Source organism: Gadus chalcogrammus, chromosome 17 (assembly GCF_026213295.1).
Source record: "Gadus chalcogrammus isolate NIFS_2021 chromosome 17, NIFS_Gcha_1.0, whole genome shotgun sequence".
Classification (NCBI taxonomy): Eukaryota; Metazoa; Chordata; class Actinopteri; order Gadiformes; family Gadidae; genus Gadus; species Gadus chalcogrammus.
The window spans coordinates 17,492,395-17,507,599 of NC_079428.1; the positions used below are offsets into that span (position 1 = coordinate 17,492,395).

At 47.7% G+C, this 15,205-nt stretch overlaps 1 long non-coding RNA gene across 1 annotated transcript; it reads left to right on the top strand.

The window, feature by feature from the left end:
• The first annotated feature begins 3,145 nt into the window (after positions 1–3,145).
• On the top strand, positions 3,146–4,588 carry LOC130369681 (uncharacterized). The gene is made up of 3 exons (XR_008892872.1): positions 3,146–3,214; positions 3,390–3,487; positions 4,050–4,588. It is a non-coding gene; the product is annotated as an uncharacterized LOC130369681 (long non-coding RNA).
• The last annotated feature ends 10,617 nt before the right edge of the window (positions 4,589–15,205 follow it).

Consider the following 15,205-nt stretch of genomic DNA (forward strand, 5'->3'; position numbering starts at 1 on the left):
GGGGGGAGGGGGGGGATCTGTGTGGCTGAGTGTGGGCTGTGGAGGTGTCGGTGAGGGGAAGGTCCAGGCTCGAGGTGGGGTGGTATGGGGACAGTGTTTCCCCTACCAGAAAAAATAAAAATAAAAAATGAAAAAAGAATAATGCGGTGTCGCGCGTGCGCAGATTATGCCCCATCATAACGGACAATCTGACAGCATTAAGTTATATCATCATTAGCATGGCACTGTCACACTAAATCTGTACCGGCTGACAAATTTGTACCGGGCGCGTCATCAATACGTAATCCATTCCAAACCTGCCCGGCAACAGATGATCAGATGATTAGAACCTTTCGAATGACGTGAAAGGTTCACGAACATTCGCGAACCTTCTATCTAGCGATCCGTTATCTGTATTGTGCTATTTCGTCCTTGACCTGCTTTAAACACTCAGTTTACTTGCTAAATTTGATTAAACAATGAAATACAATACAAATATAAAGTAAAAACAAGTGTTATCTAGCGATCCGTTTTCTGTATTATGTTATTTCGTCTTTGGCAACATGAGCGCAAATGTTTTTTGAAACCCGCTTTAAACACTCAGTTTACTAGCTAAATTTGATTAAAAAATGAAATACAATACAAATATAAAGTAAAAACAAGTGTTATCTAGCGATCCGTTAACTGTACTATGTTATTTCGTCTTTGGCAACATGAGCGCGAATGTTTTTTGAAACCTGCCAGGCAACGGACGACGCGATCATCTGTTGCAGGCAGGTTTGGAATGGATTACATATGGATGACGCGCCCGGTACAAATTTGGCAGCCGGTACAAATTTAGTGTGACAGCACCACCAAAAATTGTATTGTAAATAAAATTAGTTTGTTGTTAATAACGTGTTTATTGAATCATTATCAACTTGTGATGGCGAAGCAAGTGTTTTACATGGAAATAACCAACAAATACTCTAGCATTCCGTGAAAAAATTATAAAAAAATCACACTATCAGCTCTTACCACCGGGCCTAAAAAAAATTCTAGGGGAAACTGGTCGGTATGGGGGAGGGGGGGAGTAGGTTGAGGGGGTGTGGGTTGGTAATGAGTGGTGAGTGAGGGGCGGACGGTGTATGGAGTAGTGTGTGTTCTAGTTGATGTAAGGTGGTGGGTAATAGTCTGTGGCCCAATCTCTTGTGTGCCCAGTTGGTAGTGATCTTAAGTGAGAGTGTGTTGGTGGGCTGGGGTGTTTGTGTGAGTTGGTCTATTGTGTGTGTGTAGTGTTCTTTTAGGATCAACGTGTCATTGTGCATCCAGGTGTTGGTGTTGTCATTATTTCTTTGTGATGTGGTGTCTGTGGGTGATGGGTTTGATGAAGTGTGATCATTTGTGGACCTGTCGTAACATCCCCCTGGGGAGTTCCCGGGAGGACACCGCTCTGTCCGCTGTGTCCCTGTGGTGCAGGGCCTGGAGTATTTTAAAATATACTTTGTCTTTTCCACGGGTGGGGCAATCTGGTGCAATGTACCGGGTGTGTGTTGGTGGTGGTGGGAGGAGTGGACGGGTGGATGGTGGAGGTGGTCTTTGTGGTCTGAGTGGTTGTGTGTGTGGGTGTGTTGGTGTGGGTCTGGTGTGTTCTGTGGTTTGATATGTGTGTGTGGGTCTATTGTGGTGATGGTGGGTGTGTGGGGGTCTATACTGAAGGCTGGGGGGTCTATAACGGGATGTAGGTGTGGGAGGTAGCGTGCGTCTGTTGTGTGCGTGGTAGTGTGGCTGTGTGGTGTTGGTGCGATTGGTGTAGGTAGGCCTCCAGCTGACGGTGACGGTGGTGGTCCCGTGGTGGGTAGCCGGAGAGGGTGGTGGTCCCGTGGTGGGTAGAGGCGACGGCAGGACGGTCCCTGGTAACTGCTGACGGTGACACAGCCAACGGGCCCATAGAAACACACTTCTATTGGAAAGGATGAAAAGTACATCAGAGTAAATAAAAGGGGGGATCTGAGGACCCCGCCCGCACACACACGCATAGGAGTATATATATATAAATATATATATATATATATATATATATAAACACATGTGTTCTGTTACATGTATGTTTTCTCCTGCGTAATTCAGTCTTCAGTGTAATTCAGTCTATTGATGGTCCTGTGATGCCATCTACTGGCGAACTTTGGTATTTTTCTGGAACACGTTCTGATATGCATTCCTTGCACTCCATTACGCCTCGTGCCCACTGCACCGTCAGTCAACGGACGTGGGAAGGCGTGGCTGACGGATGGGGGAGTAGTCTTTGCAGAGGCAACCGTCAGCCAATCAAATCGCTTCGCCGGGTTCTTCCCGCTTCTTCCTGCTTGTTGCGAGGCAAGAAGACCCGCTTTCCCGCTTTCCAGTATCGTCAGAGCCCGAGTCGCGTCACAGTGCTTAAATTTGCATACGCGATCTGATTGGATGACGGAACCGTCGCTGCCGAAAAAGTTGAACATTTTTTCAACTTTTTGACGGTGGCGAACGCTCCAAGTCAACGGACGGATCCACAATGCATTGCGCGACCGTCCCCATTCAAAGTCAATGGGCAACGGACAACTGACGGAGGTAGTGGGCACGGGGCGTTACACTACATTCACTTGATCGGAAAGCATGGTACTTAGGGTGACCAGACGTCCTCTTTTTCCCGGACATGTCCTCTTTTCGAGACCTAAAAAATGCGTCCGGCAGGGATTCCAAAAACGTCCGGTATTTTGCCTCGTCGCAAAAAATAAATAAATATATATATTATTGTTATTATTATCTTTTTATTTTTTTTTGCCTCGTCGCATATTTGTGTTTCTGGGTCTTTCACATAACCTACTAGTTATTACCATTGTATATGTCTATGGTTATTACGGCCTTCCAAGTTCTGGAAATGGTATCTCCCTTACGTTCCACCTTCTTGCGCGAGCTGACTGTAGAGAGAGTCTGTCATTGGGCGACCGATCTCATGTGCTCGTTGAGAAGGTGCCCCCCCCCCCCCCCGTCAACAATCTTGTCCGGGGCGCAATGTCTGCAGCCATGCCTAAACGTAAATGTAAGTTCACGGACGAACTAAAGAAAAAATACCCATGTTTTCGCCCCCCCCCCCCCCCCCCCGCGACGAAGTGTCCTCTTTTTCACAAACTCAAATCTGGTCACCCTAATGGTACTCACACTCGTCTTCATAATTGCGTCTCCTCTGGTTTCAAGTTGGCCTTTGTAAGCATCGTTGGTATGTTATCTGTATTGATATGTTAAGGGGGTTTGATGTATAATAAGATTAAGGAAACTTTGTAAACAAATTAGATGGATGGATATTCTTACGTTAGCAAGCTAACTTAGTAGCTAAGCTAATTTTACAGCATTCTGTCATTCTCATACTGAAATGCTGTACTTCCATTCCTCAGTTTTACCCTACTTCACCTCACCATAAAGAGTGAACTGCAACTTCTTGTCTGCGTGGTTTGATGGAGAGGAGTTTATACCATCTGTCAACCCTGGCAAGGTGCTGGGGGTAGAGGGCAAAACAAGAGACACACACACACACACACACACACACACACACACACACACACACGCATCCAGACCCATCCATACACATCCTCTCATTAATAGTGAATCATGCGCATTTATACAAAATATAGGAATAAAAGGAGCACACTGCAATCTCAGTAGAAGTCATGGGTGAAAAATAAAGGAACCCCAAAATTGCACACACACATATACATATATATATATAAAAAACATGGTAAAAGCATAAAACATGGTAAAATCATGCAAGAAGTATTAAAAACACACAGGGTAAAGATAAGTGCTGGCAGATAAGTGCAAAATAGTTGAAATTAATTAATAAATAGGAATATAAATAAAGATAAATAAGACATAGTAAAACCATTCACACATCTATACCATCCTTTAACATAAAAGAAGCCTCCAATGAATAAGCCTTAACCCCCGTCCCCGGAGCCCAATGGACGCTGTCCTGGGTCGTCTGGAATTGAAGGAGAGACCGTTGTTTAAGGTGACCGCATCGGGGGTCCACCTCCTCTATGCTGTCTCTCACAAAGCTGCTGAAGGCCTCAGTGCAGTGGAGCTGGTGAACGGATAGCTCGACTGAAACAGAGAGGAGAGGAATGACGAAACGGGCCTGAGGGACTTTAGCTCTGGCTGTTCCAACGAGTCGTCGGATGTCTTTGATAACGGTAACGGCTGTTTGTTCCCCAAGACCGTTGTTTATCTCATCTCAGGGCCAGAGTCTGGCTGGAGTATACGTTTTATAAGGCGTTTGGGGATGTAGATGCTTTTAAACAGCGCCGGTGTTACAATAATATTATTTGCTTTGTTGAAAATGATGAGTTGCACTTTGCACAGGATTTTGTTGGATAAACCAACATTTTTTAAAGACTGAACAAATAGCACATTTCCTGATGTATTGTACTCTCGGTTGATTGTAAAAAAAAGTGTTTTTGAAAAATCGAAATCAAATCTCTCTCTTTCTCTGTGTTTACGAATTGCAAACTGTAATTCGTCGGGCTGTGGCTGTGGTCACATGATGGAGGAGGAGACCGGAGGGGAGGAGGTCCTGGCCGACCCCCCCCCCCCCCCCCCCCCCTCCTGGGGGCGCCCCTCTCCGTCCAGGAGTGCTTCGCCCTGCAGGGTACGGGGCTTTGAGTGTCTCTGCGTCCGCCCCCTACATGAGAGGGGTCAATGCTATTGCTTATTAGCCACCGGCTAAAGGGCTGATTATGGTTCCACATCGACGCAACGATGAACCCGCAGACGCTTCCAGGCAGTCGTGAACCTGCTTCGGTTCTGCGGCGGCTTTTAGTGAGCGGACCAATCACAGCCCTCGCTGCTGCGTCGCCTCGACGGAGGGTTAACGTATCGGGGAGGCGCGCGTCAGGCCCTTGCTGTGGACGCAAGGAGTGTCCGCGAGGACGTGAGGGGTCCGTAGACCCTCTTGGGCTGCGTCGACGTGGGACCACGATCAGCCCCTAACAGATCCTTGGTTGGTCCCCCCCCCCAGACCACGGGGCTGGGGTCCCGGCGCGGGGGGGTGGCGGCGGCCGGCCCCAACACCAGCGAGCTCTGCATGTGGTCCGAGTCCCACCACCACCTGGACAGCATCCCCCGGAACCCCCACCACCTGAAGAGGGTCCCGGGCGGCAGCTCAGGTCTGTGCACACACACACACACACACTACAACATGTTTGCACACACAAACACACACACAAATGCTTGAACAGACACAGATGCACACACAAACACAGACACACAATCACTCACTCACTCACTCACTCACTCACTCACTCTAAAGCCTAGTCTTGACACACACACACACACACACACACACACACACACACACACACACACACTAAAGCGTACTCTTAAGACACACACACACACACACACACACTCACTAACTAAAGCGTACTCTTGACACACACACACAAACTCACACAAGCCTACTCTTGACACACACACACACACACACAAACCGTACTCTTGACACACACACACACACACACACACACACACATACACACACACACACAGACACACACACACACTAAAGCGTACTCTTGACACACACACACAGACACACACACACACACACACACACATGCTGTGTGTGTGTGTGTGTGTAGAAGATGATTTCATACATTCCCCCCCCCCTTATGGGATGTTAAAGCGGCCTTTAAACGGAGCCGGAAACTAAAAGGCACTCTCTTTAAATGTCTTACACACACACAATCATAAACACATGCTCTAACGTACATGCATGCACGCACACACAAAGAAGCACACACATTTGTTGGAATATTTACACTGCAGTTTCTCTGACTGGACTTTGAAAGGATAACATCGTTATGGCATAATCAATGCTGAATGTGTACAATGTCAATGTGTCTATGAGCTCAGATAATATTCATAATGCAGATCCTAATCCCCTTTTTAAAGTGTACGAATATTAAGGTGGCACCAAACCAAAACATCTACCCACCCGACCTTTGACCCAAATGTCCACCATCATCCTCCTTAAATAAGAATCTTTATATATATATATATATATATATACCAACTAAGAGATGTCCACTTCTTACTTTTATTTTATTTTTATTGTATTTTATTTATTTATTCATCTATTTATTTATTCATAATCTTATCTTATCTTCTATGCTTGTAGGGTTAGCTTGTAGGGTATTTATATTTATATTGTATGGAGCACCTGGAACAACAATTTCCCCCCGGGGATCAATAAAGTATTTCTGATTCTGCTTCTGAATCTGATATGTATATATACATATATCTATACATATCAGATATATATATATATATATATATATATATAAACTGTATATATATATATATATAGAGACCCGGGTCGAGCCCTGGGTCTCGACCCGCTCACCTGTTCCTGGATTAGTGACTTCCTCACAAATCGACCCCAGAAGGTGAAACTCGGTCCCCACTTCTCCTCCACCCGCACCCTCAGCACAGGCTCTCCACAGGGGTGTGTGCTGAGCCCACTCCTCTACTCTCTGTACACCTTCGACTGCAGTCCCACCCACCCCAGCAACACCATAGTGAAGTTTGCGGACGACACAACAGTGGTGGGACTCTCAGAGGGAGACGAGTCTGCCTACAGGGATGAGATCCTGAAGTTAACATCGTGGTGTTCAGACAACAACCTGGCATTGAACATCACAAAAACTAAGGAGATCATCCTGGACTTCAGGAAAAGCAGAGCAGACCCGGCTTCCCTCTACATCAACGGTGACTGTGTAGAGAGAGTCCACACCTTCCGCTTCCTGGGCACCATGATCTCTGCTGGCCTCTCCTGGACTGCCAACACAGCGGCGGTCGTCAAGAAGGCTCAGCAGCGGCTTCACTTCCTCAGGGTGCTCAGGAGGAACAACGTGGGAGAGAAGCTGCTGGTGACCTTCTAGCGCTCCACCATCGAGAGTCTTCTGACGTTCTGTATCTCAGTGTGGTTTTCACAGTGCACTGAGGCAGAGCGGAAGAAACTCCAGGGAGTGGTAAACACCGCACAGAGGATCACTGGCTGCCCCCTCCCCTCCCTGAAGGACATATACATCTCCCGCTGCCTAAGCAGAGCGGAGAGAATCACAAAGGACAGCTCCCACCCTGGCTTTCACCTGTTTGACCTGATGCCCTCTGGCAGGCGCTATAGGTCCATCAGAACCAGGTCTTCACGGTTCAGAGACAGCTTCTTCCCAAAAGCTGTATCCACCCTGAACACACACATGCACTGACCCCCGACTGACTGACCCCCCCCTAACCTCCCACTGCTGTATTGTACTTTACTTTATTTTACTTTATTATTTATTTTACATTATTTACATTTCTATTTGGTATACTGTTGTTCTTGTTCTATTTATATATTTATTTATTTTCTCGAATGCACCAATTGGGAAAGCTTACTAAAAATGTTGTTGTACTTGACTCGTGCAATGACAATAAAAGGCTTTCTATTCTATTTCTATTCTATTCTATTCTATATGTCAGTGGAGTCGGCTTTCATTTTAAACACGAGCGCACACACACACACACACACAACCACCCACACACACACAAAAGTACATGGTTTAGTATTTTGCTGTCCTCTGCAGCGAGATCTCGTTCTCCTCTCTCCCAGCAATTCTGGCAGGGGAGGAGGGGGGGGGGGGCTCCAGTAATGAGTTGATCAATCAGCAGTGGAGAGATGGTCTCTGGGTAGGTCTGCGCTCTCTCTCTCTCTCTCTCTCTCTCTCCCTCTCTCTCTCTCTCTCTCTCTCTCTCTCTCTCTCTCTCTCTCTCTCTCTCTCTCTCTCTCTCTCTCTCTCTCTCTCTCTCTCTCTCTCTCTCTCTCTCTCTCTCTCTCTCTCTCTCTCTCCGTCTCTGTGTGTGTGTGTGTGTGTGTGTGTGTGTGTGTGTGTGCGTCATCATCATCTAGGAAAGCAGAACCACTGCGCTAGCTTGTGGGGGAGAACAGGAAGTCTCGTTCACGAAGCAAAAGTTAAGCGTTAAACCCAAACCACAGTCACTTGGAGGCACTTCTCTCTTTATGGAGACAAAGAACAACACTTTATAAACCAGTCTGATAAAAATCATTATAAAGGGAGTCCAAAGAATATAAAAATAAAAGGCTTTCTATTCTATTCTATTTCTATTCTAAAAATGTTAAAATTGACCATCAATCAATAATTCAAATACATTTGACATTAGAAATATAGTCTTTGCAAAATCTGCTAAGTTAACCTGATGGAAGATCTTAAAAGTCTCTTCCTTTCATGGTTAATCAAGATCAACTTTAAGAAGCCCAAGAAAATGTAGCATTTGGATTATAGTTGAGTAGGCTACATGAATATAAATCACCAAAACAGTGTGTGTGTGTTTATATATACTTGTGTGTGTAGTCCGTGCGTGTGTGTGTTCACATCTGCGTGTGTGTGTGTTCATATCTGAGTAAGTGTGTGTATTCATATCTGCGTGTGTGTGTGTGTGTGTTCATAGATGCGTGTGCGGGTGTACATGTGTCTGTGTGTATATTTGAGTGTTTATAATAAGGTGTGTATGTGCACGTGGCGCGTGTTCATATGTACGTGAGTGTGTGTGTGTTCATATATACGTTTGTTTGTTTGTGTTCATATACGTGTGTGTGTGTGTGTGTGTGTATATGTGTTTGTATTCCTGTATAGGCCTATGTGTTTGTGTATGTGTGTTTATATATGCGTCTGTGCATGCGCGCATGTTTATATATGTGTGTCTTTATTAGAGCTGGCAGTTTAACGTTATTAACAGCATTAACGCAAACCAATTTTAACTGCGTTCATTTTTTTAACGCGCGATTAACGCTCTTTTGGCTTGGCAAACGTTGTAGTTGTTTCACCTGCTGTCTAGCAACAACTAGTCACATTAGAAAAACTACAACACCATACCGGATCTAGCTACACCGGAAACAAAACAACAAGAACGCCGCACAAACTTGTTGGGGCAAGCAAGGATACGGAGCGGGTGAAATACTCCTTTAAAGTGTCTGTGTGTTTGTGTGTCACTCTGTTCAAGCCTGATTGTTTAGACTGGGACCTGGGGTTATACCACGAACTACAGGGCTACAGTGGCCCAGAAGGTGAGCGACCTCTCCTGCCTTGCGGACCCTGCCTGGCGCTGCAACTTTGATGTGGCTGCCTCCTGGGCCGCTCGCCAGTACGGCCACCGCCTCCGCCAGGACACGCGGACGCCCTGCTGCAGGCTCGAGACCCCCTCCGGCCGCGCCCCTGCCGCAGAGGACGACGCCTACCTCTGTCCCCGTCGGCACCCCCCTTGGCTCCACCCGCGCCCGGCTGACCTTCAACCCTCCGGCTGACAGCGCCATCCTGGACACGCCCACCAGGAGGTCCACGAAACGCGTCAGCAACGCGAGAAGGTCCCGGATGACCTTTGACCCGCCCGCGGACGTCGTCACGCCGATCACGCACACGTGCATGTTCTCCAGACGTGCCAGCACCGCCAGGAGGCTTGCATCACTTACCAGGAAGCCTCGTTCGGCTGCTCCACTGCTGAGGGGCTCATCAACGAGAACTCTCCGTAGCATGCCCCCAGGACGTCATCACCAGTGTGGGGTTGGGTTGGGGATCCAGGTGAGTTGTGTGATGATGCCATTTAATCTTGAACCTAACCCCAACCCTAACCCTAACCCGCCAGTGCCTCCTATCGACTCTCCTGATCTTCTTCCCTCCCCACCAACACCTGGGCACGCGAGTCCGGCCAGACCGTCCTCAACAAACACTACACGCCCTCAGCCGTATCGTTGCCCTATAGGGCTCATGATTTGTGTTGTTGTGTGTGTTATTGTTGTTGCCCATCACCTGTTCACCCTTTATACATTTTAAGGTTCTTGTATATTGTGGTTGTTTTTTGTTTTCTCCCGTGTGGTCCCATGTGTCCCTCCCCGAGCCGTAGGTGTTTGTTGTTTTCGTGTGCCCCCCATCCCTCTCTCTCCTTCTGAGACGTGCCCCTCGCCTCGGCCCTTGCGTACGGCCCCTCGCCCCCTCGCCCTTTCACCGTCCACCCTAACCCCTCCCTCTCCTGGCCCTTACCCTAACCCCTCCCTCTCCTGGCCCTTACCTTAACCCCTCCCTCTCCTGGCCGACGCCACCGCAGGCCCGGGACCCATCGGACATCCCCTCTCTGGTCAGTCTACCACCCGATAGACTCGCGCCTACAGCTAGACGCACATACGCGTCAGTCATGCACCCACATAGACGCGACTGGGTCCCCCGCGACCCATCTCCCCGGGGGGGGTCCCCTCCCTCCCCCCCTCCCCTCCCCTCCTCCCCCCTCCCCCTGCAGGCTCGAGACCCCCTCCGGCCGCGCCACAGAGGACGGCGCTCACCTCCGCCAAGCCCCGGCGCTGGACCCACGCCACGCCCCTCTGGTCAGCCCGTGCGTCCCCCCTTGGCTCCGCCCACGCCACGCCCCTCTGGTCAGCCCGTGTGTCCCCCCTTGGCTCCGCCCACGCCACGCCCCTCTGGTCAGCCCGTGCGTCCCCCCTTGGCTCCGCCCACGCCCGGCTGGCCCTCGACATCCCGGCGGATGGCGTCGCCCCGGACACGCCCACCAGGGGGCCCACACGCCACGTCAGCACTTCAAAGAAAGGCTCACGGCCTTCTCCTGCCCTGCCGCTGCCGCGGAGTGAGCCCCGCCCTTCCGGGTCGTCTCTCCTCCAGCCCCTCGCCACGCCCCTTCGTACGACTACGACACCCCCCTGTGCGTTTGCCGAGACCTCCGCTCGTCGGGACGCTGCCCCCGCCGTCACTCCCCTTGGCTCCACCCGCGCCCGGCTGACCTTTGCCCCGCCCGCGGACAGCGTCACCAGACACGCCCACCAGGAGGCCCATCGGGCATGCCAAGGTACTGGGGGCGAGTCCCTTCTTGTCCGTAGCTACGCGACCCGGAAAAAAGGCTTCTGAAAAAAGAAAGAACAGATCACAATGTCTCACGATCGCTAGATTGGGGACCTCATAACCTTTGTGCTTTAATGTGGGCGTGTGTCGAGGATCTTGGGGAGTTGCATGATGATGGCCCGTGCACCCGGAGTCTCCTTTAATGCTTGTGCCTAACCCTAACCGTTTCTCTGGCACCTTCCTGTCAAAATATATTCACCGAAAACGGCCTGCACCGAGCACACTTAGGATTTTGCTGTGCAAAGCCGCTACGGCCAGCAGCATATGTGATGCCCGACTCCACATCTCGGGGGGGGAAGGTCGCACGGACTTGGCGCCGTTGGAAAGCCGCTCCTCCCTTTGGGGGGGGTGCGTCTGCCTCCCGTTTCTCTAGCACCTTCCTGTCAAAAGATATTCACCGGAAACGGCCTACACCGGGGTGCACTTCGGTTAAAACCCCCTATCCTAACCCTAACCCTAACCTTTGTTGGTGTGCAACCTTTTTTAGTTTATTGTTTCTAGATCCAATAAATATTTACTTTTTTAACTGCTTCTGGAATATACTTACTCAATCTGGTCCACGGCGTGCAGTGATGTTGTTCAGACCTTCTCCTTTTGTCCTGGTGGTCTATTGGGCGGTGAGTACCCCAACATCTGTGTGTTCAGTTCAGTTTTTTCTAAAGTGTGTACACACTGCAAGACTATGAGAAGATAAAACACACACAGAGAAACAACAGGGACACACTCCTGCCTTCCCCGAACAATGCCATTCCAACATTAAGGCTTTTTTACATTACAGAAGAGAGTATGGGTTTGTGATTTTTGGGCGTGTGTCCATGTGTGTGCATATATATACATATATATGTATGTGTGTACACTGAAGACCGACACAACATCTACTACGATCTACTCAACCAACCGGCCCAACTCCACCCGCCCCCCCTCCCTTGAACCATTCTAGGGTCACTTATTGGGAACTACCACCAGCCCACAACCAGCTTACCACCAGTCTACCAGACGATCAGCAACATCTTGTTTCCTGACCTGAACACGATCTACCTCCCAGCTAAGACAATTCACCATCGGACCAACCACATCCCACCAACCCTCTACCATTGACTTTTTCCTTTTTGGTTTTGCATAGTTCATTCCCTTACTTTTTTTATTTTCATTTCTTATTTTTAGTTTATTCTACGATCTGACTCACAGCTGCATAACCACAACTACATCTGTTCTAGCAAATCTTTTTTTCAATGCGAATTGCGGTTTAACCTTATTATAGTTTGTTTTGCATTTTTCTTCTGTTTTCCCTTTTTCTTTTCTCTTTTTATACCCCAACCACTTCCCCGCTTTTCTTTTTCTTTTGAATTAGTCTGGGTCCCCCTTTAAAATGGCTAACTCTTATAAAAACAGATTTAGCCTATTGGGTACCTACAACACAGTACCACAGAAGCCTCCTCCTTCCAAGGTTACTCCTGTTGGGACAGACACATCAAGCAATTCAGAGTTTTTATTAAGCAAAACATAGTTTAAACTTCTCCAATCGATCCACCACACAGAGATTCTGTCGGAAGCCCTCATTACAGGGGTCCCCCCACTGGGGATGGCTAGAAAGGTAGCTTACCTCACAGCCTTCATCAAACCGGCGGCTCCGGACGACATTGTTTTAACTGAAATTAAGAACAACACAATTGACTGGTTAAATAATAATTTACGGATCCTACAGAAACATTATGGAAGAATCCAAAAGGATTGCCCCTTGACCCTGAGCCCACTTCGCTACATTTTGCGACGAAAACGGATACTTTTACTCCGCTACATTTCCCTTGAAACCTTCGTTACTCGTTACAAAATCAACTCAGCTTTAGAAAAAAAAAAAAGAATCATGAGAGATATGAGAATAACGTCGCGGACTGTGGTAGAACACAGACTGCGAGCCTGTTTGGCGAATCAGCTGTCCCAGCGCACGTTCGCAAAGCCCCCTTGCTTAGTTACTGTTGCTACGTCGATCAAAACTCCTACGACTGTCAACACACAAATGCATGGCTGGGACGAGGGCAAGGGCTATCAAAATTCTACTATTTGTATCAGGCTGGTTTGTACACGCAGTATTACAACACTATCTTATACACTTCAATACGCTGTATATGTGCCATTTTTGCTACAAAGCTAATTTAAATACCCTTTTTGGGCAGGGACTTAAGTTTTCCGAAAATCCGCGATCCTGGATGACACCAAAATCAATATTAAGTAACGTGTACCAGCGCTTGCGGGATAATAGGTCGGGCTACGATATCTGTCAGTGATTTTTTTTTGGAGTAACTCCGCGACAGCATCCAGATCATGGCAAAATGGACTGCAATATGCAGTGGAAGGATGTTTTCAAAAAAGATCAACAACGAAGGGGAAACAACAATAATCAAAGCAAAATCATACAGGTCTCAATCAAAAAATTAGAAACTTCACGACCTCACAATAAATACCACCAGCACAACATTTTAAACTAGTAAGGTTCTTTCACCGCTTTTTTATTAACAGCAGTTACTTGTACTTTTACTTTCAGTACTTAAGTACATTTAATATCAGAAAAGTACTTTTGATACTTAAGTACAGTAAAGATCAGATACTTTAATACTTTTACTTAAGTACTATTCTAAAAGGTGACTTTTACTTTTACTTAAGTAATTTTCCAGTAAGGTATCTGTACTTTTATTTAAGTATGGCTTTTGAGTACTTTATACACCACTGGAATTAGGCCATATTATTTGGCATTAAACTGAGCCATTTGCAGGTTGAAATTCATGTGCATCTGTCTCATCGGAGACTGCAGACGCGCTGTCAAAATATCAACTCGTCCGATTCAAATGCGCTCATGGCTCTTAAAGGGGATGGGAGCTGGCACTCTCATTGGTTTGTTGGACGTTACGCCCAAACCACACCTACGGGTAATTAGGCTGCTTCAGACCAACCCTTTTGACACTTGCGCCGCGACGCAAGTGTCATTTATCCGCCTGTAAAATAGCGATAGCGCCGTAGAACCGCCCACAAAGCTACTTGCGATTTGCGCTTCCCACTTGCGTTTCAGACCGTTAAAAAAACATAAGTGCAATACATTACGGGCTTAGTATGTTGAGGACGGTTTAGGACGGCGTATCGCGAAAATCACAAACACATGTTGTCGCCATCGATGTCTGTGCAACAACGTCATTTACGTTCTGGCTGCTACCTGTTTTAGGGACCGTCAACAAGTTACACTCACCGACTGGTGTCAGAGACGTTACCATGGAATTGTTTCTGGAAATAAATCATATAAAATAACATAAAAATCACTAAAAAATACATTTTGTCACCTGATTGTAGTAGTAGTTGCCAATGCTGGGCTGCTACTTACTGCAGGTAACTTTGCTAATATATTGCATTATTGTTAAACGGGATGCAATTAATAATTTCAAATATAGTTTAGTCGATTTTTGTCTAATATTAAACTATTAACTGCATTATGATTAACTATATTGCAATATATTTGTGTGATTAATTTCCTGAAACAATTCCATGGTAACGTCTCTGCCACCAGTCGGTGAGTGTAACTTGCTGACGGTCCCTAAAACAAGTAGCAGCCAGAACGTAAATGACGTTGTTGCACAGACATCGATGGCGCCAACATGTGTTAGTGATTTTTTCGCGATACGGTGTCCTAAACCGTCCTCAACATACTAAGCCCGTAATGTATTGCACTTATGTTGATGAATCCGATTGGGTGGTAACCCGAATATCCGGCGAATATCAAACCGGAGGCTAACTTGCACCTGTTGAGGTGGCATGCTCCGGTAGAGCTGCTCTTTAGCATCGCGCTAACCGGGGCTAACAGAGCCTGTCTCTTCCCGTCCTAAAACTGTACTTATGGGAGAGAGCCCGATTAAATCCGGATATTTTAATAAATTGGGTGCTATAGGTTTTAAACAACATGTCCTAGTTATTTGAATGACAGAAGCTCCCCACATAGCAAAAGTACTCCGCACCGGATCCGCCGCGGAGGTATCGCGGCTTCCGGAACGGGCCCGCGAAACGGACCCGTATCGGGGTCCACTTGCACGCCGCGTTGGATCCGCCACGGAGGTGGATCGCGGACCCGCCGTGGCTCCGCGCTGCCTCCGCTCCGCATCCACGACTAAAACCTTACCTCCGCGACGGGTACGTTCGGGACCCGTAAATTGATACATACATCCGTCGCGGACCCACAACGGACCCACAACGGACTCATACAAATCGTGGCT